The sequence below is a fragment of the Myzus persicae genome, unplaced genomic scaffold, assembly GCF_001856785.1.
Source record: "Myzus persicae strain clone G006 unplaced genomic scaffold, MPER_G0061.0, whole genome shotgun sequence".
In the NCBI taxonomy this organism is placed as follows: domain Eukaryota; kingdom Metazoa; phylum Arthropoda; class Insecta; order Hemiptera; family Aphididae; genus Myzus; species Myzus persicae.
In genome coordinates this window covers 708189-736014 of record NW_019104222.1, presented here as the reverse complement: position 1 = coordinate 736014, position 27826 = coordinate 708189, and the positions used below count along the sequence as shown (strand labels likewise).

Here is a 27826-nt window from a genome sequence, read left to right as displayed (position 1 = left end):
ACCTATACTACAGTAATATATTGATGGTTTACGCTTCAATGTTTTCACCTTTTCGAGGACGTAATTTTTATCACGACGTCAATTCTAAAACCTATTTCGGCCACACCTTTTATTCGACACGATTTTCGTTAAGGGAAACTAGGTTATATGGTTCCTTTTGTGAACAAATTTAATTTGAATACTAAAAACGGTACCACCACAGTACCACACTCTTTATACTGCCGACTAACCGTATATGTGTACAAGACATTGATCGAAACTTACCAAAATGTCTCCTGAGATTTTTTTGGTTTTTGCTTATGCATAATAGACGCCAGACTCAATATCGTATTATAATATCCTATTCAATTTGTGTTTGTTCGTTTATTTGGTTTTTGAAAATTACATTTGAAACTTTTACGGTTGTACCAAATGGCATAGTCAACTGAAATCAGTCAATTATTTTATAATAATAAGGCGTACAAATATCATTCGTGTATCCAATTTAAATTTGTACAACTGACACCGACATGGCCCTTGCAAACGAGAATTCTATTTTCTGTGACTACTCACACTCGTCCACAGAGAAATATTTCCCAAGGTATTCAAAATTTAAACAATACTACAATATTTTGTCAATCTACTTTTGTATTAATCTACTTTTATAAAAACAATTATATTGTAATAACGTCAATCTAGTTTTCATACTTTGTGCCTTCATTGTTTCTGCAACCCTGTAGGATAAGCTAAACCCCATTCTAATAAAACCAAAGTGGTGCTCAGCAGTTATTTTAGGGAAATCAGCCACACTCTACGTGCACATCTATATATACAGGATGGGTTACGGGAATAGGGCCAAAAATAAATAGACATAACTTAGGTTATTTCAGACTTACAATATTATCTTATTAATATTTGAATATAAATAAATAAGTGTTATTTCAGATTTTATAAAGTTTATCGAGCATATGGAATAGGGAGCCAACTTGATATGAGGCTGTCAAGTAACATCTTGCTACGACATTCATTGTGGCAATGGTAGTGTGAGAAGGTGCCCCAGCATCTTGTTGAAACAAAACATTCTATGGTTTGATCGTTCGTCTTCTTTTACGTAACCATGTTTTCAAAAGTTATTTATTTCATATTTATAATTATTGTTTTCCGATTGGGAACAGAACCGCGATGTCCAATGTCGAAGTGAATTCTGAAGATTTTCACAAATGAATCGTACGCGAACACACTGTGAACGACACTTCATAGTCCATGGTGCTAACTAAACGGCATTATCTCGAATGAGCTTATAAAGACTTCTCCCACTCGTAAAAACTAATTTACTTTTGGCCCTATTCCCGTGCCCCACCCTGTATATACAAAATAAGACAGATAATTTAAAATTGAATTTCCAATGACACTGTAAACTGGATCTGAATTGGACAAACGAGAATAACACATGGATATCCGATGCCAAAAACCAAACCTCCGTTTCACCCTGCAATGCACAAATGTCAGCTAAATACACTGTTGTTCACTAACCAAATTTTACAGAGGCCAGAAACAAATTTCTAACGAAAATCTATAAGAAAAAATTCGGATATAAAATATAAACTAATGATTTTTTTTTTTTTTTTTTATTTAGAACTTTCAGCTACAGCTATTATAGTTCGACAATTACAAGAATACAATCAAACCAATAATACTAAATATGATAATAATAAATCTGATTAATACAAATAATGATAGACGGTAGAAAATGATATCGTATCCAATTAAGATTAAAATAACATAAACTAATGATTTATTTAGCAAAAATGAGTATAATATAAATAATTTAATGTAAGCTAAAGAGTAATAAATAATAATGGTATAGTTGATGCTAAAAAAAGTAAAACAAATGTAAATTGATATCCATATTGTTTTATAATTGATATATCGTCAGAGATATTATTCATATTTTTGGGTGAACACAAAAATAACCAATACAATACAAAAATACGACCTGAAAAGTTTTTGTTTTTTTTTTGCAAAGTATCCGTATTATGTACAAGCATTCGAATTTCTAGTCGTTTAGCAGATGCTATCTCCGAAGCTATAATAAACGTTCTCGGGGTTTAGAAAGTTTTCTTTACCACTTATTTTTTTATCGCTGGTATACGGATACGGACAAAAGCGTTTTTTCTCCTTCTTTTTATGTCACTACCCAAAAATCTGTGCACTATACTAATACAATGCCACCCTACGCTGCTGATAATAATAATAATAATAATAATAATAGTGTTTATAACAATGGAAAAACGTGCATACGTTTACCATGACGTATATTATGTTTACTCGAAATTCACCACTCATTAGTGCACGTGTGCAGCTATAATATACCAGATATTACCTATACATTTGAAGTTTTTCATTTCCGAGAATTGATTTCATCGTGGTTATTACATCTCGTGCCAGCCATCTCGATTGACGACAAAATACTGTACACGCATTCGCAGTGCGGAAAACGAAAATCGAAACATGTACTTAACGTCATGTTATATATTATTATTTTATTATACGTAGAAACTGTCTGTAAAATGCCGGTGGTGTTTCGCACATTACAAGACGACTATCGAAAAATATCGAAACGCCGCTCTACAATGCAATCTCTCATACTTGGCTCGTCATTATAAGATGGGTGGTGTGTTAAAATAATATAAAACTGTGTATTCTACGACATTAGTGACATTAGTACGTCATGCCTATGCATTATGCTTGCAGAATTTAAAATGTGAGTGATAAAGATATTGTTTTATCATTATTCGTTTTGTTTGGGGCTGAGGGGTGGGCAAGTTCGCCATACAGACAAGCACCGGACTCACCTGCACCGCATCATTATCCGATAACTATGTTTATTCAAATAACACAGACTTCAACTTTTTTAATTAATACGTTTAGAATGATAAATATTTACTAAGACCGATTTTCTTATGTTAACAATTGTTTACAGATTGAAGCTTGACAACTAAAAAGGATTTTTTTTTCAAATTATAGCACATTAATATCAATTATTCAATCTTTCTAGAAAATAATAAATAATATGTTAAGAGTATACACAAACATGTGTCATCTCAGCCTTACGAATGAATAACACACCAAATTTACTTTCAGTAGAATGAATTAATTTTGTTCCGTTAGATTTAACATTATTGTAAATTGGTCTATGAAGAATTTAAAAAATGATAAAGACACCTTAGATATATGTTTTAAGTATTTTAATTTTTAAACAAGTTATAAGTATGTTAAATATTAAAATATATACATTTTGAAGACATCTAATTTGTAAGACGGAGACAAAACATTCGGTAGCGTTCTCCTAAATGAAATATCAATAAAGTAAAAATTTTTCATAATCTATTGGAGCAAAATAATCTAAGTATTGATTTTGTCATTAGTGAATTTTCTTCTTTTACAATTTTTCTCTCTTTTTTTACAGGTCAATAATTATTTTTGAATTGTGTGAAGTTAACCTCTCTTTAATCCTCCGTCTAATTGCACTTGCGTGCATCGTCAGTGTTATTAGTTGTGATACAGTTAAAACGCAATGATTTATAAGAACATATATTTTTTCATCAGATACAATAATAATGATAATAATGATATTATGATAACACTATATATCATATGGTAGGCAATTTAATTGTTCATCAAATGTATTCGCGTTTTAATGATAAATTATAAACAGTATACGGTTTCAATAGTTTGATATGCTTCGTTGATTCACGTATATACGACAATTTGACAGTTTAGATTAATTTAATTTAATTTTCTGTCATCGTTCATCAATAGTCGAACAACAGTATTTGTGAGTTATTAATTGAAACGTATGACGTTGTATTTATTGTAAATTTTAATAGTAGGCATTGATGATACGCGTGCTTTGGACGAATTGGGTTTAATATTTTTCCTTATATGCTCTACGATATCGTTCGTATTTGCCTGTATAATTTCAAATTCTCCACCACGCCTATCTATATTTTCCTAGACTACCTCTATAATTTAATGTGTCTTTTTCCGCTACGTAAATAACATCGTTACACCGCCCCAGACCCTAATATAATACAATAATACATCAATTGCAACATCTTTATTTCGTTTTTAATGCATTTATCTGTACATACACGTAAATAAAAAATTGTACATCATGAGGAAAAACGTCGAAATAAGTATCTTTATTGCTTTATATATTTTATGAACATTTCCCTGCTTTTATGGGTTTTTAAAGAAATAGATGAGTAAGCGTATTAAAAATGACGTCGCTTGTGTATATACATATATACATACATGTATATATATATTTACCATTGTAGTGTAAAGTTAATAAAGTTTATTTGGTAGACTAACGGCAATCAACAAAAGTGTATCTTTCGCAAATGGTGGGAATTTTATTTTAGAATAATACGTCTTGTATCTCGCAAGACGGCATTTCATAGTTGAACGGTGTATAGTTAATGCGATAATACAATACCGACAATACCGTGAAATGTTATAGGTTGTTATTAGATTTGTATGACGTTATATCTCCGGGTATTTTTCAAAGCCAATTCTTGAGTGCTTGTCACAGAATGAACTTAATGTAATATTTTGATGGAGTGGTAATACAACTGAAAAATTCATCTCCAAGTTATATTAATTGTATTATTTTTCATACATTAGCGTAGTTGACTGAAATCGTATGATATGAGAACTTACTTACAGTTTGAACTTATTGTGTAAAAAATTATCCAGTTGGAGCCATTAATGATAGTAAAATAAATATAGCTAATATGACAACTTTAATCCGAAATCTGGCTGGAAAATCATGATTTAATAATGGCTCGTTATCGATGTATATGAGCTTCTTATGCCATTGTAAGGGTGCAGTCTGCGGGGATATCAATCAACATCAAAGAGAATATTAATTAGGAGAGCTTTAAGTATGAAAAATGTAGGCAGAAAGGGATGAACGAAATTTGAGAGCAGTAATACAGGTATATTTTTTTTTAACAGGAACCAGCAAAAGTGGACAACCCCAGCAGCAACAGAATCTCAGCTGCAGTGGTCACTGAACTCTACCATGCTAGCATATTTAGTGAACTTTTCACGGTTTTGCAAAATGTAAAGTTTTGAATTAACTTTTATAGATCGGTTTGTACCTATATATTTAAACAATTATTGACTGCTACCCATTAGGAATTTCATAAGCATGGGTAAAAGAAATTGGTACTCCCAGAGAAGCTTATATACATGTATAGTCGTAGAAATCTACTGATAATTATCTAAAAATATTGCAGGACATTGCAGGATTGTATAAGATTTCAGTCGTCTTACGTCTTATACGTTCGTACATTGTCCACGGAGAAATAACTACCAACAATCCCCTGATATAAATTGTGATCCCATTGAAGCCGCGAAGCTCCATGTTTGTCATATTTCATACGTCGAACTTTCCTCAAATTGTTGTCAAAAATACACCATCTGGCTGGATAATCTTTCTTTTTACTGGTTTTGCAATATCAACTAATTTTTAAACTTTAAACTACACCTTCTGCTCTCCCTAACTTACAGCATGTGTACATATATTCCTACGTACAGTGTAGAAGTGTACACTGGCATTATTTAGTAATATGTCGTTGTCGTCTATCGGCTGTGGTTCCTACACTATGTCTCATGAATACGTGACACGCCTTTCCGTTATATATTTTGATATTCTGGTTTTGACTACAGATCCATTACTTTTTGGTATTCTGAGACAGCGATCACGGCGTTGTGAAAAAAAAAATTATTTAGGCAATTGACTTATATTCTGTGAATATAAAAAATACACACATGCATATATAAACACATACATACATGCATACGTGTGTAATTAAAAATTATGGTCGACAGTCATAAATTCAGTAGTATGAAAACACGTACTATTATAAATAAGATATATTTATTGTATGTGGAGTGTTAATATGTTTATAAAACTAATCTGCGTAGAAGCATGAAATAAAATTGTAGGTTGGTATGTTGTTATTCAGATAAGTAAACATTTAAAAATTGATGGTAATTAGTAAACACTTTTTTCAATAATTTTGGTATAACATTCAAATTATATAAAAAATTTTTTAATATTTTCAAAAACTTTAATACTTTTTGAAATATTGAGTATTTTTTGTTGGAAGAGTAATCTAATGTTATACAATTCCAAAGAATATTTTCCTCAAAGTTTTCCATATGCAGCACTCACGTAGAAAAATAATAAATATGCATACAATAGTCGATGTATATGCATAATAATATTGTGTACCCGCCTGTAGTGTTTTTCTTTTAAAATTGTCGTACTCTGAGTTTTACATATATATTGTCATATAAGTAGAAGTAGTAACATTATTATTATTGTTATTATATGGTTTCATTTGAAATAAACGATACACGAGGACGATTCGGTGGCCCAGAAATGGTCGCAATATTTCCCATAAAAAATTTTGCTGATTATTGGTGTAGGTACTGTGGAACCTACTTTTTTTTCTTTTTTAATAGATACAAAATATCTTATCAGTTTTTAACTATGGTATGCTCAGTTTGGTCACGGGAGTGGGAACAAAATCTTAGTTGTAGCTTAAAAAAAAAAACTTTTAATATTCTAGGTCTCTAGGATAATTTCAAATTCAAACATTGACAAACCAAAAATTATGTCAACATACTAAAAAGTTATATATTTCAGTTATTTAACCTATAATATTTAATTGATATGGTACAATATTAAACGCATAAAATTATAACACAAATCGGAAAATTTCAACAGGTTTGAAACTGTATGCGTGCTAATTCAATCAAAAATATACAAATTAGAACAAGTAGGTACTAGGTAGCATATAACTGTATAATACAGGGGTTTCCAAATTTGTTTACTTTAGTTTGATATAAAACCTCGTCTTTCTGCCAATACATAATATATCACACTTATAATTTTTAGTTTTATATTAATGCGATGAACATTGAATATAATAAATAAATTCAAGCTCTTAACGATGGTTTCGGCATGCCGGTGTTTGGATAAGTGTAAAGAGACATTTAAATATTGCGTAATGTATAGTTTCCAAGTAATTAACTCGAAATTATTGTAGTTATGTTTGATAGCTAATGTAGATTTATAATATGTACACAATACTCCATAAAAAACAAATAACTCATTATGAAATAGGTTGCCAAAACAAAATAACAAATGTGCAAAACTGCTTAAATTATAATACGAATAGTATTAAGAACTAAAAATGTCAACAATATGCTTTTAATAATTTATTAGGATCTTGCTAACAATTCCTATCAATTTTAAACTTATGGAAGGAAACAAGAGTAAATATTAAAACTGAAATATAAAATAATTCGCAATTTGACAAAACCCCAAGAATATAAAATATGGGTTTTAAAATGATAGAAATTTAAAAACAGCACAACAAACGAAATATTATTTTGACCATCTAAAACGCATATCATATAATTTATCATTGAAATAATAATTAAATAAAATTTTGTATAGCAATTTTTCAGTTAAAATACCTAAAGTTATAGGTTAACGATAGAAATTAGGCACTATAGGCAAGTTTGAGGGGAAAATCCAATAAAATTATTTTAATATAGTGGTTTTAAATTGTATATTTTTAATCGTGTGCGATTAGGCGGTGTTCATAATCGTTTAGTTGAATATTTTAAAGCTTGTAATTTTAAAATATCTTTGGAACGAGGGATGGGAAAATTTAGGGGGAGCAAACTTTTCTCGCACAAGCCACCTGGCTAAAGTTTATAGCATGACCATGTTTATATATAGATTTGGAAATGGGCATGTGCAGCTTGTCCCTCCCCCCACACACGTTTCAGTGGGTTGTCTCAGATGGATTGCTGCGTACGAGACACCACGGAGGATTAAGTCGTCTCGGTCTTAAAGATATATTCCATTTATACATTATATACGTAGTATAGGTTATAACTTATAGGTAACTCCTAATATATAATACGTGCCGCGGAGAAAAACGAACCTGAATTAAGTCCATAGGGAAATGACGCCGTTTTATGTATATCCGATATTGTATCGACGAGATGGAAACAAATCATTCCAACATCGCGCCCCGTTATAGGTACGCTCAAATCGAACGAGGACAAACGGATGCGCGCATGTGCACCGTGTTGGGTGTGGGCTTGAGACAGAAATTATATTTTATTATTGTCTGCACCTATAAGTATTCATAGCCTATATATAATTATAAACACACATAATATACGACAGTTTGTTTGTCGAATTCGTCGTTCAGGGTTTGATCACTAAATTAGGTACCTAGAATGTAATGGACGTTTACGTTCTGACATTAATCTACACTTCGGAATCATAAATAAATAATAATCATCCTTAACATTTATATCTAATTTGTTTCTTTCAACAACCTATTATTTGAAAACTAATTTGTCCACCACACCAGCTTAGCTTAGTATTATGAATTGCTAACTAGTAAACCTAATTGAAATATTAAATACGATATCAATTCTATTCTGTTTTTATGAAATCACTACAGAGTATTTTTCAAATGGAATTTCGTTTCGTAACGAAAAAATCATAGCACGGTATCGAAATCAAATTCAAGTAATCTAAATAATATCTTGTTTGCTTCTTTGAACAGAAATATTGGAACGCAATATAGGTTTATGTTATAAGAAAAAGAAAACTATGTTATTGATACGAAACCGTTATTAATATGACTATAGAAATATTATAGTGAATATATTGCGGGGGTAGCCGTAAAACAATAATTGATAATTCTGTGATATCCTATATCCTTTATCCATCTACCTAACAAATTGTCCCAGTGAGATATCAGAGAAGCTGGCCCCCCAACTTTGTGCAAAATATTAATTGTACAGGTTTAAAATTGATTGGACAAAGTTGGGTGGCCAACTTCACTGACATCCCACTGAGTGAACCATATTTTCAAGGCATCATTAACAGGGTTGGAGTTAATACATTTAAAGTTATGATGAATATGGTGGAAATAAGTAATCCCTTGCCGGGACATAGATACTACAGGATAAAAGTAATATTTTAATATGCTTTAAAAATATAAAATACGACTGCGGGCATACACCCCTATAATAACACGCTGTATCCATCGTCAACCTCCACGCTAATGATAAGAAGCATAATATATCTGTGCATGCGGTGTGTGTGTGAGTATTTTCACTGTAACATATTGTAATAATGATCATTAAGGATGGTGATGACCCACATGGCCACATTCTGCCACTCAAATATCAAGGAAGCTTACAGATAAGCGTGCACCACAGTTAGCAAATTTAAGTATGTCATGGACATAAAACCAATAATTTCGAGTTCAGAGTGATGAATGAAAAAGAATGGTTGGTATAGATCATATTCAAAATTGTGGGTTATAACTTCTAAGTTGTATCTCCAAAAATTGAGTAATTTTGTTTAAAATAACTAGAAGGTTGGTCCCTCAATAAACTCGCGAAACCACACATAATATTTGAAATTATGCATAGGTGACTATCATATTTTCTATTATTTTTTAAAAACAATGTTTAGTTGTCTTAACAATTGAATTCGGGGAGATTTAAGTTTGTCAATGTTTTTTTTTATGATAAAGGAATGCATCGTATACTCTAGGCTAACGATAATTTAAACGAATTTATTTCACAAACTTATTCGGTACCTTTTATTATAAAGACGCTGATAAATTTAAATTTAATTTTAAAATTTAAGAATTGACTTAAGCAGGAACTTTAAATCTTATATTATACAACTGAATTCACAATAAATAAATTTCAAGTTAAAATAATAATTTTATTTGCTTCTGATGTTTAACTTAAAAAAAAAAAATGTATAGTTGCTAAAAATATGGTAGTTATCTACTATTGATAATGAACACACAATAAATCTAGAAATATATAATCCACGTAGGTATGTATTATATAATTAGTACAATTTAATATTTAGTTTCATATTATATTCAATTTATTGCAATAAGTTAGTTTTCCAAACTGTGACTTATCGTATCAATTATCTCTATCAGCAATACCTAATAAATAACTAAATAAGTAATAAAAATTTAATGAAATAAACATAGAATTGTTGGTTTCATGGGTACTGAATATTTATATTTACCTATGTTGGAAAGAACACATAACATCCGTCCATTCACAAATACAAATTTCAATTTGTTCCTTTAATTTAATATAATGAACTGAAATCAAATATACTTTTTACAAGTGTTCCAATTTTTCAAAGTATACAATAATATACACACTACTTACATATATATACAGACTTGTGGAAATAAGTTTTTAAAAATAATTTTATTGTTGTAAAAAATCAGTATAAATAATTGTAACCTGTATTGTTATTTGTGAGCTAATATTTTTAGGTTTAATTCGATTAGGTATTGATTTTGTGTTTACGGTCTTGGAGAATGTATTTAGTATTAGTCGTTTGTCTTTATTTAAGGCATAATATATTATATCATTTGACGCATTAAAAATAATGCTCAAACATAACCTCGGTGTATTTTTTTGTCGGAAAAAAATCATCGTCATGTAAAAAATATTACGTGCAATTTAAAGAATTGGCCCCGTAAATAAGGACGAAGAAATAAAAATAAAAAATATAATAATGCCGTAAATAGGTACCCGGAGAAAATATTTTTAGAAACTTTTGTTCATTTTTCTGAGCAAAATTTTTTTCTTAAAATAATTCATACATAATTAATTCATTTTTAATAAACGAGTCAGAAATTATTTACCTTTAAATAATATCATACATAATATAAGTATAAGAAAGTTGATTTAGTAAATATTTATTGACGATTTTTACTTAATCAATCATATTTCAAATAATGTCATTATTTGGACAAAAAATCATGATGATAATAATCAAAATCACGTTTAAAATTATATTGGAGATTCGTTTATAAATAACTATGAAACTTTAAAAATATTAAAAGTATAATTTAAAACACATGGGTTACCAACGTTTTGGAAATGCTGTACTTGTTGGTATAGGATACCTATCATCATCGGCTAACCCCTCCAAACAAAAATCGTGTTTTTTAGAGTCTAACTGCGGGTATACTGTGTACCTTTCAAATATTTGCATATGCGTATATACTTATACTTCAATAAGACGCGTTTCACACGTTGCAGCACTGGCGGCCATCAAGTGCTCAAAACGTAATATTATGCATCATACACACGACTTGCTACTATAATACTATATGATACTATATCTACCTCCATGAAATACAGCGTTTTACTGTTATTATTACCGTGTCGTACGCCCGAACGTACACGTGCGCACCTATATGCGAATTCTTCCGTTGTATAACCGTGACCTACATCACATTTTCCCGGAAAATTTGAAAGGGTTCGCGTAATTCTCGAAACCGCGGGGATTTACTCTGGTCGTAAATAATAACAGGTTAAATGCGCCCCGTCGTTGACGTGACCCCTTCGTTAAACGTTTATAATATTATTATGGACAACGCGAGAACCGGCGAGACTTAAAATAATTTAATAATATTATTACTGTTTTAGCGATGCAGTGGCGGTTAATAATAACAAAGCGACAACTACAGTGTCGTGAAAAATATCATTTGGCGATTATCGATACGCCGAGGCCTTATTGGAAAGTTTTTCAATCACCGGTCACCGATGTTCGAAAGTACAGTTTACGGTTATTTAATACTTAAATTTTATTTTATGCTTAAATAATTGAATAATAAATTATGATTTTAGTTGTATATTTAGAAGCGTTGTTATGTAGTACGATTGACGTATTTTCAATATTTTAGATTCTGAGCAGACCAATGAATGTATGGAAATGGTTTTACAATGACGTGTTTTTTTTATTATTATTTGGATCATTTTTTGTTAATCATCGCCTTTTACACATTTAATGATTTTAGTTGTACTAAAAAAAAAATATTAACTGTAGAGACTTAAATTTTCACAATTACGTGCATAATGATTTTCTATGGGGTATGAGATATTCAAGATGTTTAGACTAAATTTAAGCTATTTATATTATTACGAAGATATTCACACTGTTCTAAGATACGTCGGTATTTTTTTTCTTATAGTTAATATGATGTAATATTTAAATAAAGCTTACATGGGTTTTTAATAACCAAAATTTAAATAACCTTACCTATCTTATTACTGATATAATTATAAATAAATTTAAAAATATCTTTCGAAATAGAGGTGACATAGGCGACTGTCTTCAGTCAGAATCGATTTTCGTATAGAATGATGTATTATTGAATTCAATGTCAACACATCTATTTTAATGGCCTATCCAACGTGGTACACTGAAAATCTACTCTAGAATATAACGAATTTGGTGTTTTTTTTATATATATTACGTCAATAGCCTGAAAAAATAATATACGTAATTCTACCTAAGCGGAGTTATGTTTGTATATTTTAGGGTACTTTTATTGTTATGTCATTTGAAAATTAATCAATCTAAGTATTAAAAATAGGTCACCTGATTCCGCTATAGTTTATGATATGGCTAGATGATACGACTAACATTTTTTTTTTATATTTACTAGATTGAGCGACCTATTTTTTTGTCGTGCTCCAAAAATGTCAGTAGCTTATACATAAATATAATGTATAGTACCTAAATACACATTCTTCAATCATATTAAATATACATATTGGGTGAAACTTGTGTTCAAAGTTTTGTTGTTTCAGAAAAGAAGTTTCTACATCAAATGTAAATGTCAAACAAGTTTTTTCAATGCAACATTGACAAATTACTATGAAGTTGGTTTAAAATGTCAATAATTAAATAATAATAATTAGCTCAAGCTTTAACGATAACACAAAATGTTCAATGTTTTGTTAGGTTATAATGAATGTTGACATTTTGGTAAAAAGATTCTGATTTTAATTTTTATATGTCATGTTTGAATTTTATAGTTAGTTTCTAGTAACTGATTGGTGCCGGTGGGCTTATAATGAAGCAAGTTGAACAATTCTTGGTAACATAAAATGAACAGTATTGAACAGCTTAGTATAATATAGAAAAATATGTTAATGATATTTTACAATTGTAAATAACATTAAAAAATTAAAAAATAACTTGAAAACGAGTACCACCTCACAATTCACAACACTGAAGCTCTAAGTTTGAAATATGAAGAGGTGTGGTAAAAATGCGTATACTGAGAGGTGTGATAGAAAAACAATTTTATTTTTAAATAAACCCTCATTAATAGTAACACAATATTATTCTAAATCCATATTATTACATCCAACATAATCTCCCTAAGAAGCAATACCCTACACATTGCTGTCAGTTTTTTCCACTTTTAAAAATTCTTCTTGTAGATACTAAACTACTAAGGGTTATGTCCTTTTGTATTTTGTTTAATGTGAAATATTGTTGGAAAACTATGTCCCCAGACCATTGATTTCAACTTGGGAAACTAAAAATAAATCGCATGTAGCCAAGTTAGGTAAAGATGATGGAATTACTGGAGTTTGATATTTCGCTAAAAAAAGATAATTGGATAACGAGTAATAAGGGCTAAGGTGTCATTGCGATTTTGCATTTAAGAGCTATTTTCCGATTTTTTGGTATTTTCCCCGACCTTTATATTTGTATTAGATAATTCTACGTCTTCTACTTCTCTAACAGTTAATCGATAGTTATCTCAAATTATTTCATGAACACGAGCCATGATTTTATTAATTTTAATGATAGTGGGTCCACCAGAACGTTCATGGTTTATAACTGATGTTCTACCATCTTTGAACCGTCTAAACTACTCAAAACACGTTATTTATACATTTCATTTCCGAAAATTTGCTGCAAAACCTTAAAAGTTACAATAGATTTTTGCTTCTAATTTAAAACGAAATTTCACACAGACACGTTCAAATGAATTATGCCAATAACGCAATTTGCTATACGACTAAAGCACGGTCACTTAAAAACGCTAAGAAATAAAAATAAATAATGTTATCGATTTCAAATTAATCGTTAGAAGATACTTTATCAAATAAAATTCTAGCGGTTTCACTATCCTTATTGATATAAACAATATTTACACAGTCCTGATCACACCATGAATTACCATGATGTGTTTTTTTTGTGTTCTCAAGTAGTAGACAGTGGCCAGTCTTTTTAATTAAATAGAAAAATATTTTTCGTACTTATGATACATTTATAGACTTTTAAAATAACTCAATTAGTCATAAATTAAATTATTAATTAAAATTAACATTTGAAATAAGGATTATAATTTTACTTGGTTGTGATTTAATTTTTTTATTGTAGCCGAGAAAAAACTCAAAATAAATCGGCTCAGAATTGTTTTAGAATGTGGTTGCAGAATACTCCACTTCAAACACACCCTTTCTAGTGGTTTTATGAAAGGTAAATTTTATAGCGTCTAATGTTATGGTACGAATTTATGTCACGCTGTCAGAAGTTTATCATGACATATACTTTAGTTGTAATGGACATTTTTGGATTGAACGTCTTTTAAGTTATTTAAAAAAAAAAATTGATTTTATTTTTAGTTGACTGTTAAAATTGAGCTGTAAAAATGTATATTATTGATGAACATTTGTAATAATCTTATCAAAATTATAGAGTTAAATTTTGGATACTATTTATGAGAAACGAACAAATTATGTAACAAGTTTAATATGGTACATATACATGGTTAAAATAATATAATTCTATAGCTGCTGTATTATTTCCATTGTAATATTACAACTGATTTTTTTGTATTCTGGATGCACTAAATAATATATCATGTAGTAAGAATGTATATATATACAAAATGTATATACAGTGTAAACCCAGAAACAGAAAGAGCGAGAGGGGTTCAGTTAGTGGGAGGGAGATAAAACAAAGAATTATGGCTTAGAGAATTTTCTGTTGTTTTTCAGACGGAAAAAAATCAATTATCTTTGAAATTCTAGTCTCGTATATTTAAATTTGTCATGTTTATGTCATCAAATAAACTTTTACTGTTATTGTTCAATTTACAAAGATGATATTATTTGGCTATAGGAGGGTCGCGGGAACCTAATATTTTATTTTTTCAATCAGTCGTAATTATTTACTGTTCTGATTGTTTGGAATGATATAATGCATTTGTAATACTGTTTCTGCTAACCTTCTCTGAAACCCTTAAATTTATAAGCCAAATTTCTAATTAATCTGATAGTTTTAATTGATTAAAATCTCATTACTTGGCTACTTTTTCATATATAGTTTTATTATTTATAACATACTCGAAAATAATACTATACAATTATGTTTGCTTAGCAAAGTTCATACTTAATAGAAAGTGTAGAAGAACGTTTTTAATTGCTAGATCACAAATATAAAATTTTTAAAGTACTCTTAATTAATTATTGAAAAGGTTTGATTTTATTGCAAAAACAATTTTAATTATTTATGCCCTACTTTGGATTAGTCCATGTATAATATTCGCAATATTTAATTTGGTAAAGAGAAAAAAACAAGTTTTCCGAGAATTAATTTTTACCATCCGCTGAAGTAAAAACATGCTTAAAATATTTGTTGATAATTATTAATAAATTAACATTAAATAAAATTGGTTTGTACAATATAAGTTATTATTAAACCTGTTTGAAGCAAACTGTTATTAATTCAAAATACTGTTCGTTATGAGTATGCTTCTAAAACCAGTCATTTTAGATTACTTTAGAATTTTCTCAAGTTCTAACCGATTATTAAAATTTTTTATAATATTTAAATCTCGTTTTCTAGAAAAATCTATTGAATATTTAATATTTTCGAAATTTAATTTTATGTAAATAGTCATCAATTAATAATATAACTAAAAATTATTATATATTTATATATCATTCGGTATATATCAGTTGTGTAATATTATTATTCGAGATCGCATAAATTTAAAAACGTGTGAAGAGCTGCATGTGCAGATTAATTATTATTGTCATGGTATAATTATTGTGCAAATAATACAATGTATAAGACTTCTCGATTTCTTTAAATTATACACTTTCATTATGATCATGTACGTATTTACAAATTAAAGGTAGATACCGAATTTCCCGTCACTCTTGGACAGCAATACACATTGTATTTGAATTATTAAGAAATGTTAATCTTTTAAAATTGTACTACTATAAAGTTCATCTTGGCGCTTTGCTATCATTGCGATTTAATAAATCTGATAATCAAAAATATAATATTATACAGTTTTCGTACATCAGCTGATCACCAAATGCATGCAAGATGAACTCAGGTTACGATGCACGAGTTATATTACATTAATTATTCATAATTATGGCAATAATAATTAATAGGTAGATAGTTTATGAATATTTATCTAGAGCCTAGAATCTACATTCTAGTACAACCTTTGTTATAACACGCTGACTGTGCATTATATTTGAAAATGGGCTTTTATAGGCTTATATCGGGTATTAATGTTTTTGGTGAGGTCGTGAATCACAAAATAAAGCCAAACAGGTTCCTAAAAGAATATAATAGGTATCAAATAAATTTGAATAGTGTTTTTCAAGCATAGTCAGAAATTCTTAGGTTTAACGCTTTGTTCCTGGGATGTAAAATCATAATTATTTCATTGAACAATCATAAATATTTTTGGTTCTTCGTAATGTATTCACTTTTTATACTGTACCAATAACTTAGTAAATGTTCCTTTATGTTTTTGGATCCTCTTTATAATTTGTCTACACTAAAAAAAAATGTCTACTCGTCTCGTTTTTCTCACCTCGGTCCAAATTACAAGCAGTACATTTTTGTGTATTATTAATAATTATTTAAAATCAACAATAGATTTTCAAATAATTCAAAAAAAAAAAATTAGGGGTAACCTAGTTTACTAAACTAACCTAACCTAGTTGATACTCAAACCTTTACATATTTTTTTAAAGTTTTTTCAGGTTATCGTTATAGTGTTTCGTACACTGAGAAATTGAAATATTTTTTATCATAAAATTAACACTGCTGTAAAACCAATTAATTATTTCTTTGCCCAGAACCTAAAGTCACAGTAGTGCGTCCGCGCCATGTATTCGAATAGAAATTCATTTTCAATAAAATATTCGTCTTCTAATAATGTAAAAATTACGTAAATCTTGTATTGAAACGTATAAGTCACATGTGATACAATTATACATATTATACCTATATCAAGATACAGCTACAAAGCAATATGTAATATCTACAAATATTCACGTCTTACAAGTTACAATTGAAATGTACCGACTTCATTTATTATAGTATTATTAAGCAGTCAATATATACCTACTTAATGTTTTCTACGAGAAACTATTATGTGTGTTTTTTTTTTATAAAGAGCAACGATGATGTTAAAATTATAAAGAAGTAAAAAAAGTATTGTCCTCGCAATATCCACTTAGTTAGTTGTACACATAAAACTGTGTGTGCACATTTATAACTTAATGCTGTTTTAGACAAAACATAAAAACAACCCACCATCAAACCAATGGGTTATAGTTTTGTTCCGTTAATGTCCAAAATTAAATAAAGTTTTATTTAAAATGCCATAAAAAAACAACATAATCTATTTTAAGAATATTATTTAATTTTAATCGTGATTTAGCGTAGAAAAAAAATTCCCCATCACAAATTATCTGAGCACCGAAAAACTGATGGTGATATTTTCGATTATTTACCTTCCAACTATAATTTTAAAGAAATATTTGCTGAACGTAAATGGTTCCGGCTTGGGGTACAAACAGAAGATAAGTATTTGTCTAACGAATAAAACTAATTTTCTTTGGGCACATTGAGTATTCAGAAATCGATTTTCTTTCTATGTATACATCATATATGTCACCGAAATACACATCACAAAAATAATATTTAATAAACTACGACCATTGAATTTATACATTTTTTATATTGACAGTTCGTTAAAACACTTTAAATATTATGTAGGTAAGAAAAACGCTTTTTTATTGTATCATCTAAATCAAAATAGAAGCTATAATATATTATAATACAATACGTATTTAATTAGCAATTTACATATAATAATATTTATATTACTTTTATTTTGGTTTACAGCGATCTAGTAGATATAAGGTCATGAACTTATGACTACGATGTAATGTAGGTAGGTATGCGTTTTTCTCAAGACCTACCGCGGTGACCCTCCCTTAAATCAATATCATTTAGTGCGTATGAGTTTGAGCATATATTATCATGATGTGTATGGTGTATTGTGTATAAATGCGCATTATTATTCGAAAATGCAAAGTTCAAGGCTTTTGATGTCTTACCCCAGTTAAAAAAGTTTTGGAACAATATAATTCGATAGTTTGAATAACTATCATAATGTACATTACGGTGGAAAGCGTTGGCCCAGTTAAAAAAGTGAAGTAAAATGGTTTCAAAAGAGAGTCATCGAATGCCATTTTGTACCTGACGGTTTTCGCTGAAATTTGTCAATCATCGTTTTATATGTATAAAAGAACGGACTTATTATAATTATATTGAGGGTTTATCGAATAGCGTTTTTTTTTTGCGTTAATAAATTAACTATACCAATCCGATATTTTATTTGGCCACATTATTTTCTAAAGAATTGAGCCACACCATATTTGTAGCACAACATATAATATAGTGCCTAGTTCTACATTATACACTTAACAATTTATTTCAAGTTTATTACACGAGGCATCACAGCAAAATCCTGAGATATATTTATGCACAAATTAATCGTTAAGAGGAAAAAACATAACTGAATCTGGACTTTTACATACGTTTACACAAAAATTAAATTGCATAATATTATTAAATCTAAAATAAAAAAAAAATATTATTGTCGTTTCTGTTGGTTTTGTTATGTGTATTCACTGTTTACATTGATATCACAGTACGGCTAAATTAGTTAAAAGGATTTAGTTAGAAGTAAAAATAATGCTAGCATAACGTTTAAAGGTTTCGTTTAATGTTTTGTATTTTGCGTGGCATTGGTACCCTTTATAATGTAACCTTTATATTAATAATTATTTTATTTTTATGGACTTGTTATTTAATTATATATATATATATATATACATATATATTTGTATGTATCTTGTCATGTTAGACAATATTTGTTATTTTTTTGTTGATATTGTTTTTGATTCATAAGAAAATATTGTTTCATATAATATTATTTTAAGCATTAAAATGCATACTATTACAATTCTAGTCATCTAGTGTTAAACAAATTTATAAAAGTTTATTTATATAATATAATTTTTTATTATAATTGAAAACTTTCAACAATTTTAAAACTTAAATATTTTGACTTTTGAAGATCAACGATTTTTTAGTCTTATTTAATATGTATCGGATTATTCTGAAATGACTACCAACTAATCAAGTACAATATTATAATACTCCTTCCAAAACACTATCACAGTCAAATGAAGATATTTTTAAAAACTTACTGATTAAGAATTATGATAACTATAGGCATTCAATTTTAGTTTTCGCAAACACGTAATTTTCGGATAAAAAAAATATAATATTGGACAGGATAATAGATGCATAATTTATAGTTTCTAATGATGTTTACGTAAAATAATGTTTTCATTTTTAACTAAGCTTGCACTCGGCACTATTTTTTTACCATATTTTGTGTGTCAATTGTTATCTAGCCCGTGTAATTTGTCAGCTAAGTCATAAAAGCACTTTCGTAGGAGACAAAAATCGTAATATGGCGAAAAAATATATTCTTTAAAATTAAGTTCCATAATATTTGTATATTTTAGTCTGTGTCACAAAAACAATTGCTTTCTAAATGTTGCATGCATACATATTAACAGAGTGACATGAATAATTTATTTTTCTTCTAAGCTCAATGAAATGATTGTCAAGTACACAGCTAGTTTATTATTATTGTGAGATCAAAGATACTTCTAAAGTCTGTGTGGGTATACCAAGATAGTTATAAGGAGATATGACAGGTTATTAAAATTCAAATGGACTTCTGTCCAACTGTCCAAGTATACCTACTGTTAACTGCGTTTAGTTCAGTTGTATGTCAATGTAATATATAATGATGAAAATTCAATGTGTCATGTAGGTATTCAAAATGTAGCACATAATATATATTTATGTAAAATATATACACACATGATTATTATACAATCAAAATTAATATACCAATAAAACATTATTAAATAATTTATAATTTTTTATGAAGTAAAAATAGCTCAACTTCAGCGTTATATAGTCAAAATGGTTGAAATTCAGAATAAGATGAAGTGAAAATTTTGCTATAACTACTAAGTAATGAACCTATATTGCATGTAGACATTAAATTTGGAATTCGTCATAAGAAAAATACCTCTACCTATTTTAAATGTTCACATTTTTTTACATACTAACGTATTTAATAAGTATACTGAATAAACTATTATAACAAATTTACTAGGTAGTGATTTAGATTTTCTTAATTCTTGATTTTATGTTTACATGCTGTAAAAACCATGATAAATACTGCAGCAGCCTATTTTTCTGAAAAGAAAAAGTATAGTAATTATTATAATACCTATTGGTAAGTATACCTACCCAAAAAAAAACCAGATGATAAAATATATATTCCATATAGAGACTTTTGGATAGAAGTCGGACAATATTAAATCTTGTGATGGTGCCAAAGGCTACACGGAGATATGAAGATTATGCGTAAGAAACCAATTTTATACCACTCGCTAATCAACATCAGATATCATAAATACGAGCATCAATTAACACGTATACAATTTAAGACGTACTAACATCAGTCAAAACGAAACAAACACAAATGTACCGAAAAATGGATCCATCCGAATCAATTTCATTAAACCGTACTAATTGATAAAATTGTTACGGATAATATTTCAAGACATGTTTGCGGATGAAATCGACCGTAATCCTTTAATCAATATTTATACATTGAAGTTTTAACAAAAATATATTTTGCTTTTAGATATGAAATTTAAAAGGTTTTCAATGTTTCTTCTGTCAGTCAATTTTGTAAAAAGTTAAAAATTGAAACGATAAAATTTGTAAAATATATTAAAAATATTTGTATCGTAAAAGCTTCAAATCAAATAAGACAAATATTTCTAGTATTGTTAATATTTTTTGAAAAAAATGAGTGATTTACTAATTCAGGAAAATATTAGTATATTTAAAGATCAAGATCTATTTCAATAGTTAATTATACAAATTAGTATCCACATTAATTTGAATTATAATTATACTTATAAAAAGTATTAAGTTTATGCACTAACCATATTATAGTTTCATAATTTAACAGTGTAATCTCAAATCGAAAATATTTGATAATTTCAAAAACTAATTGTTATTATAATTGTACGTATGTATCGTAAAACCACAGCTATAGTTTATATTTTGCTTGTATACATAAAAAAAGTACAAAATTAACCAACTTTTCATGTGCCATATTGTATGATTTTCGAAAAACTGAATGAACATATTTATTGATATGTACTAAAAAATTGTAAGATAAGAACGAGAAAACTATGATGAAACATATTGTAAGGCATTACAGTACCCGACTTTAAATGTTAAAAACGAAGAAGAAGTTTGTAAAATGATAACAGTTGTATTTATATTGCCAAAACTGTAATATTCAAATTATTTTGAAAACCGTTATCAAGGATAACTGTATAATAATTTATAATAATAAATCAGATTAAACATCATTCGGAAAACTAGCCAGTCATGAATCAAAAAAATTAAATACTTTCTTCGATAGTACTTCCCACAAATATGAATACTAAAAATGTACATCAATAGCAAATAGGTAGTAAAATGGAAAGCATACTGGAATTATGTCAAAAATGTATGTTACTATAAATGTCAAAGTTCAGAAAGAACTGGAAGAATTGAGTCGTGATTAATGGAGTGGAATTAGCCTTGTAAAAAAAAGTGTGAAAGTCAATATTATTTTTCTTTTATTTAAAAGACAATTTATTTGTAAGCTGTTTCCGTATTAATCGTCTTATTAAAGGTGATTTGTCCTTTATTTAAGGAGAAGCAAGAAGAGTTCATAGGTAAGAGAGTCGATAGTAAATTCCGTGAGAAATAAGTAATCGAAAACTATAAGTCTCTTTATGATTATTGTTGGTAGTGTAACAATAGATGCATTGTAGTGTGTATGATTTGAATAGTTCCTGCAAGTTTACTAATACTATTCACTAAAAAAGTAAAAAGGTAGATTCTCTGTTATAACTTATAACTTAAATCATCAAAGCTAATATTCTGATCATTTTTTTCATTGAGTGAGTTTAGGAGGTTACCTAGTTTCAGATACACAGCCAAAATTCAGTTATAATTCGGAAACTAGAACAATTATTATTTTCAAATTATTATCTTCAGTTGAAGATACAATACATTCGTGCAACATTTTATAATACTTAAATAAATCACTTAAAAAAAAGAACTGTCTCAACGCTTAAAATAACAACATTCCAGTACTGTAAGAATACACGCTTAAACGTATCTATCATTTTTAAATTCTTATAGTTCTTACAGTAAGAGGTTTTCTTTAATCATGGCAAACATTTTTTATCACATTTTTATATTAAAACATTTTTATATAGTAGGTACTTCAAAAGGTATGCAATTTACCCAAGTAGAAAATTCGTTTATGTTAAATACAGAAAACTACAAAACAAAGAGAAAAGTATGTATAAACTTTTTTATATTTACGTAAGTTAAAATAAATATTTATATTTTATTTTATTTAAAATTATGATGATAGTGATTTTGATAACTAACAAAAATAATAAATTACAAAATATTAAACATTTTATATGAAGATTGCATCGATAAATAAATATTTCTTAATGATTAAATGTTCATAGTAAATACGGGTGACTATGTGAGACTTGGAAAGAAGTCATATTTTTTTTTACAATAGACTCGGTGAATATATTTTTATAGGTTTTCAAAATTATTAATTGTACATCAAATTAAGTATGAATTCAGTAATTTGTCTATTAGTGTGTTACACTATATATAATATTCAAACTTTTCATTCTTAAAGTAACATATATTTCCTTCTAAAATATATTACAACTATAGTGTTCTTTAAATAAGATTAAATTTAAATTTAAAAATAAATGTTTAAACTTTAAAAAGAGGTTTATTATGTACGTAATCTGTAATAACGGTTAGTGCACGCTTTTGAATGAAAATATGGAACACATTATTAATGTAGTTATACCAGAGAATAAATCAATGATATGAGATCGACTATCAGTTTCGAACTTTGTTTTCTTAAAATAGAGTGTAGCCGTAGGTACAGTGAACTTAATATTTCAATAAAAAAAATTATTGTCTTCAAACAAAAAAAGGAAATCTACCAAAAAGAGTATACAAAATACGCACCTGTACTGGGTGTAGTACTATATTGACCTTGGAATATCGTGAATCATGACTACAGACACGTAAAATAATCAAAAATATATTTTAACAATTTGAAACAAACAATTTCACGGTTATCTTCAAATCTTCCACTGTCAAGGTTAGTTTAAATGAATAGGTAGTCGTTTTTTTTTATAACTACCTATTTAATATAAATAAGGAAAAACAATACCTATAATTGACTGAGTTCAGAAATAAAAATAAGGTAAATAATTTCTGCGAATTTCTCATAATACTCTGAAAATACCAAACTAATTTGAGATTTATACGACTAAAGATATTCAGTTAAATTGAATTTTTATTTAATTTTGATCTGTAATTGTATGTAAAATATTTGATTAAGTCTTTTACAAATTTAAATTGGTTTATTAACTTTACATTATTCTATGCCAATCATAGTTTTTATTTGCTACCCTTAACCTACCTATACAAATCAAATCATAAACAAATATTGTTTAAAAATATGTAGAAATGTTCGTCATCAGTTATTAAATGTTGAACAGGTCCCATCACTTAATTGTAACTGAATATCAAATTAAATCACAGGCCTTTAAGAAACGCTGTCTACGCGTCTGAAACGTAAAATAGTCATACTTTTTGAATTTTAAATGAAATAAGGCATTATAAATGTGTTTGCAACTTGAAATTATTTAAATAATTATAAATATAACTATCATAAAATATTAGAGTATAGTAGACTATTGCCGCACATGTCATGCGAAAACCAATTAAAACAATAATTTCTGTAAACACAGCGAAAACAGGAAATTTTATTTTGGATTCATTAAAAATGTAAATAATTATTTTTTTTTCGTAATTATTATTCAATAAATAAGATTTAAATAGGACAGTATAATAGTATATACTTAACAACATATCATTAATATAATACAAATATGGTTGAAATAATTTACCACAAACTTACATGGTAAAAAAATGTAAAGTGGTACTTTGATTATAATATTGGATAAATGATGTGATCTTATTTTACAACTTTTATAGATTATAAAATATAAGGTTTTGTAATCTCTGTAATATACAACTACGTGTTAATCTCGCAATAAAAAATAAAATGGAATAATACAAATGTAAAAATAAAAATAGTTATAATATTATAACTACAATTAGTTGCGTTACAAAAAAAACAACACATAGAATTAAACAAGTGGTCACCGTATATTCAAGATATAATGTGCGCATTGCGTGTTCCTGCATACATACATTTTGAATTATTTTGGTACTATAAAATAAATAGTAATAATAATAATATAGGTGTCTCGACTCATAGTATTAATTTATAACGCGGGGCTAATATGAATAATTATTATTTATTAATATATGCAATAATAAAATAAATACTTCTACGATGGTTCTTAAATTTCAACCAGTACTTAAATTGATTGAAGGATTAAAATGCATCCACAGATAATAATTGGTTGAATAATTTTTGCCCACTAACAATACAATTTTCTACTATAGAAACTGGTTTATATTACACTGCAATATGTAAAATACATTTTTAATTAATTGAAACATTTGTTAAAATTATAACTCTTATACATTTTCTCTAAATATTTTTAGTAATTTTCTGAGGTGCTTTTAAGTTAATTCTATGCTAAATTCAGCTTAAATTCAATATTGATTTGATTTTGCACATTGGCATAATTGAATAAAATATCTTTACCTAATAGTGTAATAATACACATTTAAACACACTCAATTGGTGCATTAATAAATTGTCATAACTTGTTTTAAAAACACAGCAATGTTCTATTTTAAAATTAGAATATAATATATATTGTATCTTTATAAATCATTGAAAACTATTATTTTATTTTATAATATTACTTCTATGGCATGATACACCATAATATATTTACCTTTTCCCTATATTATTATGATTATATCAGTTGTCACAACCAAATGAATAAAAGTTAATAATAATAATATTATAAATGTGTCTGTGAGTGAATTTAACTGTTTTGTATTATAGATAATATAGTAATATACTACTTACTAACTTGTTATGAATTTATAAACATTAAAAGCATTTTAAGTTTTAACTAAGCATATTATCATTCTCTGACAACTAAAATATGTCTCTCTCAGAATTTACATTTATCATTTATGGAAGAAATAATTTAACTTGTCACATCTAAAATGCATTGATATTCTGAAAATAATTAGACAGTTTAAATGTTACTGACTAACAATTAGCTGTGACTGGTAAGTGGTAACCACAACTATATGAGAGTTTGATTATTTATGTATCAATATATATTATATATTCTAGTTTAGAGTCTACAGTAGTCTACAGTCACTGTAGATAGTGTAGAGTACCTATTGTGTTTTATATATTGTGTGCTATGTTAATAGTATACAGAAACATAAAACAATGAAAAACATTTTCCTTGTAAAATAGTATAAATAATAATCAATTATGTACCCAATCCTAATATTTTCTTTAAGCAAACAAAAAATATAACAAAAGTAGGTTGAATGGGTCAATAACGAGTGGTTGTTTTTCTTATAAAATACAAGTATTTTATGCATTACGCATGTTCATAATAATATTATGTCCTTAGGGTACACATTTTAGCTTGTAAATTTTATAATATTACAAGTACCTACAACTTATTATTTTAACTTATAATATTATGAGTTTAATGATAAACATATTATGTGGTGTTGGATGTATCTCAACTCATTCTCGGTGATTTTTTATACTATAAAATCATGGTAGGAAATACAAATCAAAAAATTATGATTTGAAGTATATATTTAAAAGAATATTTTCAAACTACTTATGTCGGTCTACCATTTAGTAAAAACTAACTTACAAGCTATGTTTAATGGGTGTGTTCGGTGGACCAGAATGTACCGACTTTACTTAAAAGGACCGGTCGTTTTGCCTGTTTGTGACAACTGATTGGACTTAAAATACCTATTTTAAGCATTTTCACATGATACCAATACTTTAGTATAATAATAATATGTTGAATTTAAATATGTTTTTACAAATTTAATGCAGAATTGAGTTTAGAAACATTGTTTTCCAAATCATTTTAAATATTTCTAAACATTTCTAATCACTTGTTGTAGGTAATATTAAAAATAATGTAAGAAAGTAGGTACATAATATTTTAAAGTTAGTATTTGATTTTAAAAATACACTTATTACAGATCTTAGAGACATTGCCAGGCGTAAAGAAGTATTTAAAATACGTAGGTGGGTACTACGCCCAAATATGTATTAAAATGATAATTTACGTATTTGAGTACTTCAAAGTATTCACATATCATTGTTCACTTTTATTCTACAAGTATATTACAAGTCTGTTAGAATGTACAAATGTATGCACCTATATACATAAATTAATGTACTGAATGTACTAAATAATATATTTTTAATATAGGCGCCTTTGAAAGCTTGAACACAGTTTTACTAATAATTCACTCCTAAGTAAATAACTAATATAAGTTTAATTTTCTAAATATTTCATGAATTTAAATAATCAACCGATACATTGCGTGATTCTTAATTTCAGCAAAAAAAGATAAGGTAGACTTAATAATATTTATTTTCTGGAATTTCATTTCATCAGCTTATACCACGTCATAACAAAAAAAATATAACAATTACAAAAACACCTCTTAAAATTAAATTGTCTATTCCAGAATGACGTTATCTATCCCTCAGAAATAACCAAAAGTTGAATGTACTTATAAGCCGTCAAACGAAATTTGTTTGGATTGTGCAACACCTAGTCGCGACGCAGGACGTGTGCGTATCCTGTTGCAGCGTTTATTATGTACCTGTAATCGTGTAATCGTGTGAATGTGGCCTTTCACGTACCAGCAACAGCAATAATGCCACTGATAACCTCTGCCGGGGCAACAGAGCCGGTCAGCAACGTTTTGCGGAAAACGCACTTCCAGAATTTAGTTTTTTTTTTTTTATTTAATTTTTTTTTTTTTTCGTATTTTTATGACAACTGTACAACGACTACTCGAATAGTAATAACAGCGACGGGTTCGTGCACAAACAAATTTCACGTCAACGGTTTTTAAGCGAATCGTCCGCCGGCGTGTCGAGCGTTAAGCTCGGTGTCGCATCGGAGGGATACTGAACAATGAACGCCACCGCCACCGCTGCCGCCGTCCCGACAGGGATGTAAAACGCGAAACAAAAACGACGGTGGGCAAGTGCGGCGCCAATTCGACACGTACTTCAACGTCTTCGACCAAAAATACACTGTACCTATAGCTGTACCGTCCACTTCGATTGTCGTACCTGTTTTAGTCGGTAAACGTCTTCAGCCTGCGACCGCGTCCCTTCAG

At 28.1% G+C, this 27826-nt stretch overlaps 1 protein-coding gene across 1 annotated transcript in view; it reads right to left on the bottom strand.

Moving 5' to 3' along the window:
- LOC111040180 (glutamate-gated chloride channel alpha-like) overlaps positions 1-27622 on the bottom strand; it is an 87274-nt gene extending 59652 nt beyond the window's left edge. The window contains exon 1 of the mRNA XM_022323970.1: positions 27302-27622. The gene's annotated coding sequence lies outside the window, so the exon portion shown is untranslated. The remainder of the gene's footprint in view (positions 1-27301) is intronic.
- Between the last annotated feature and the right edge of the window lie 204 nt (positions 27623-27826).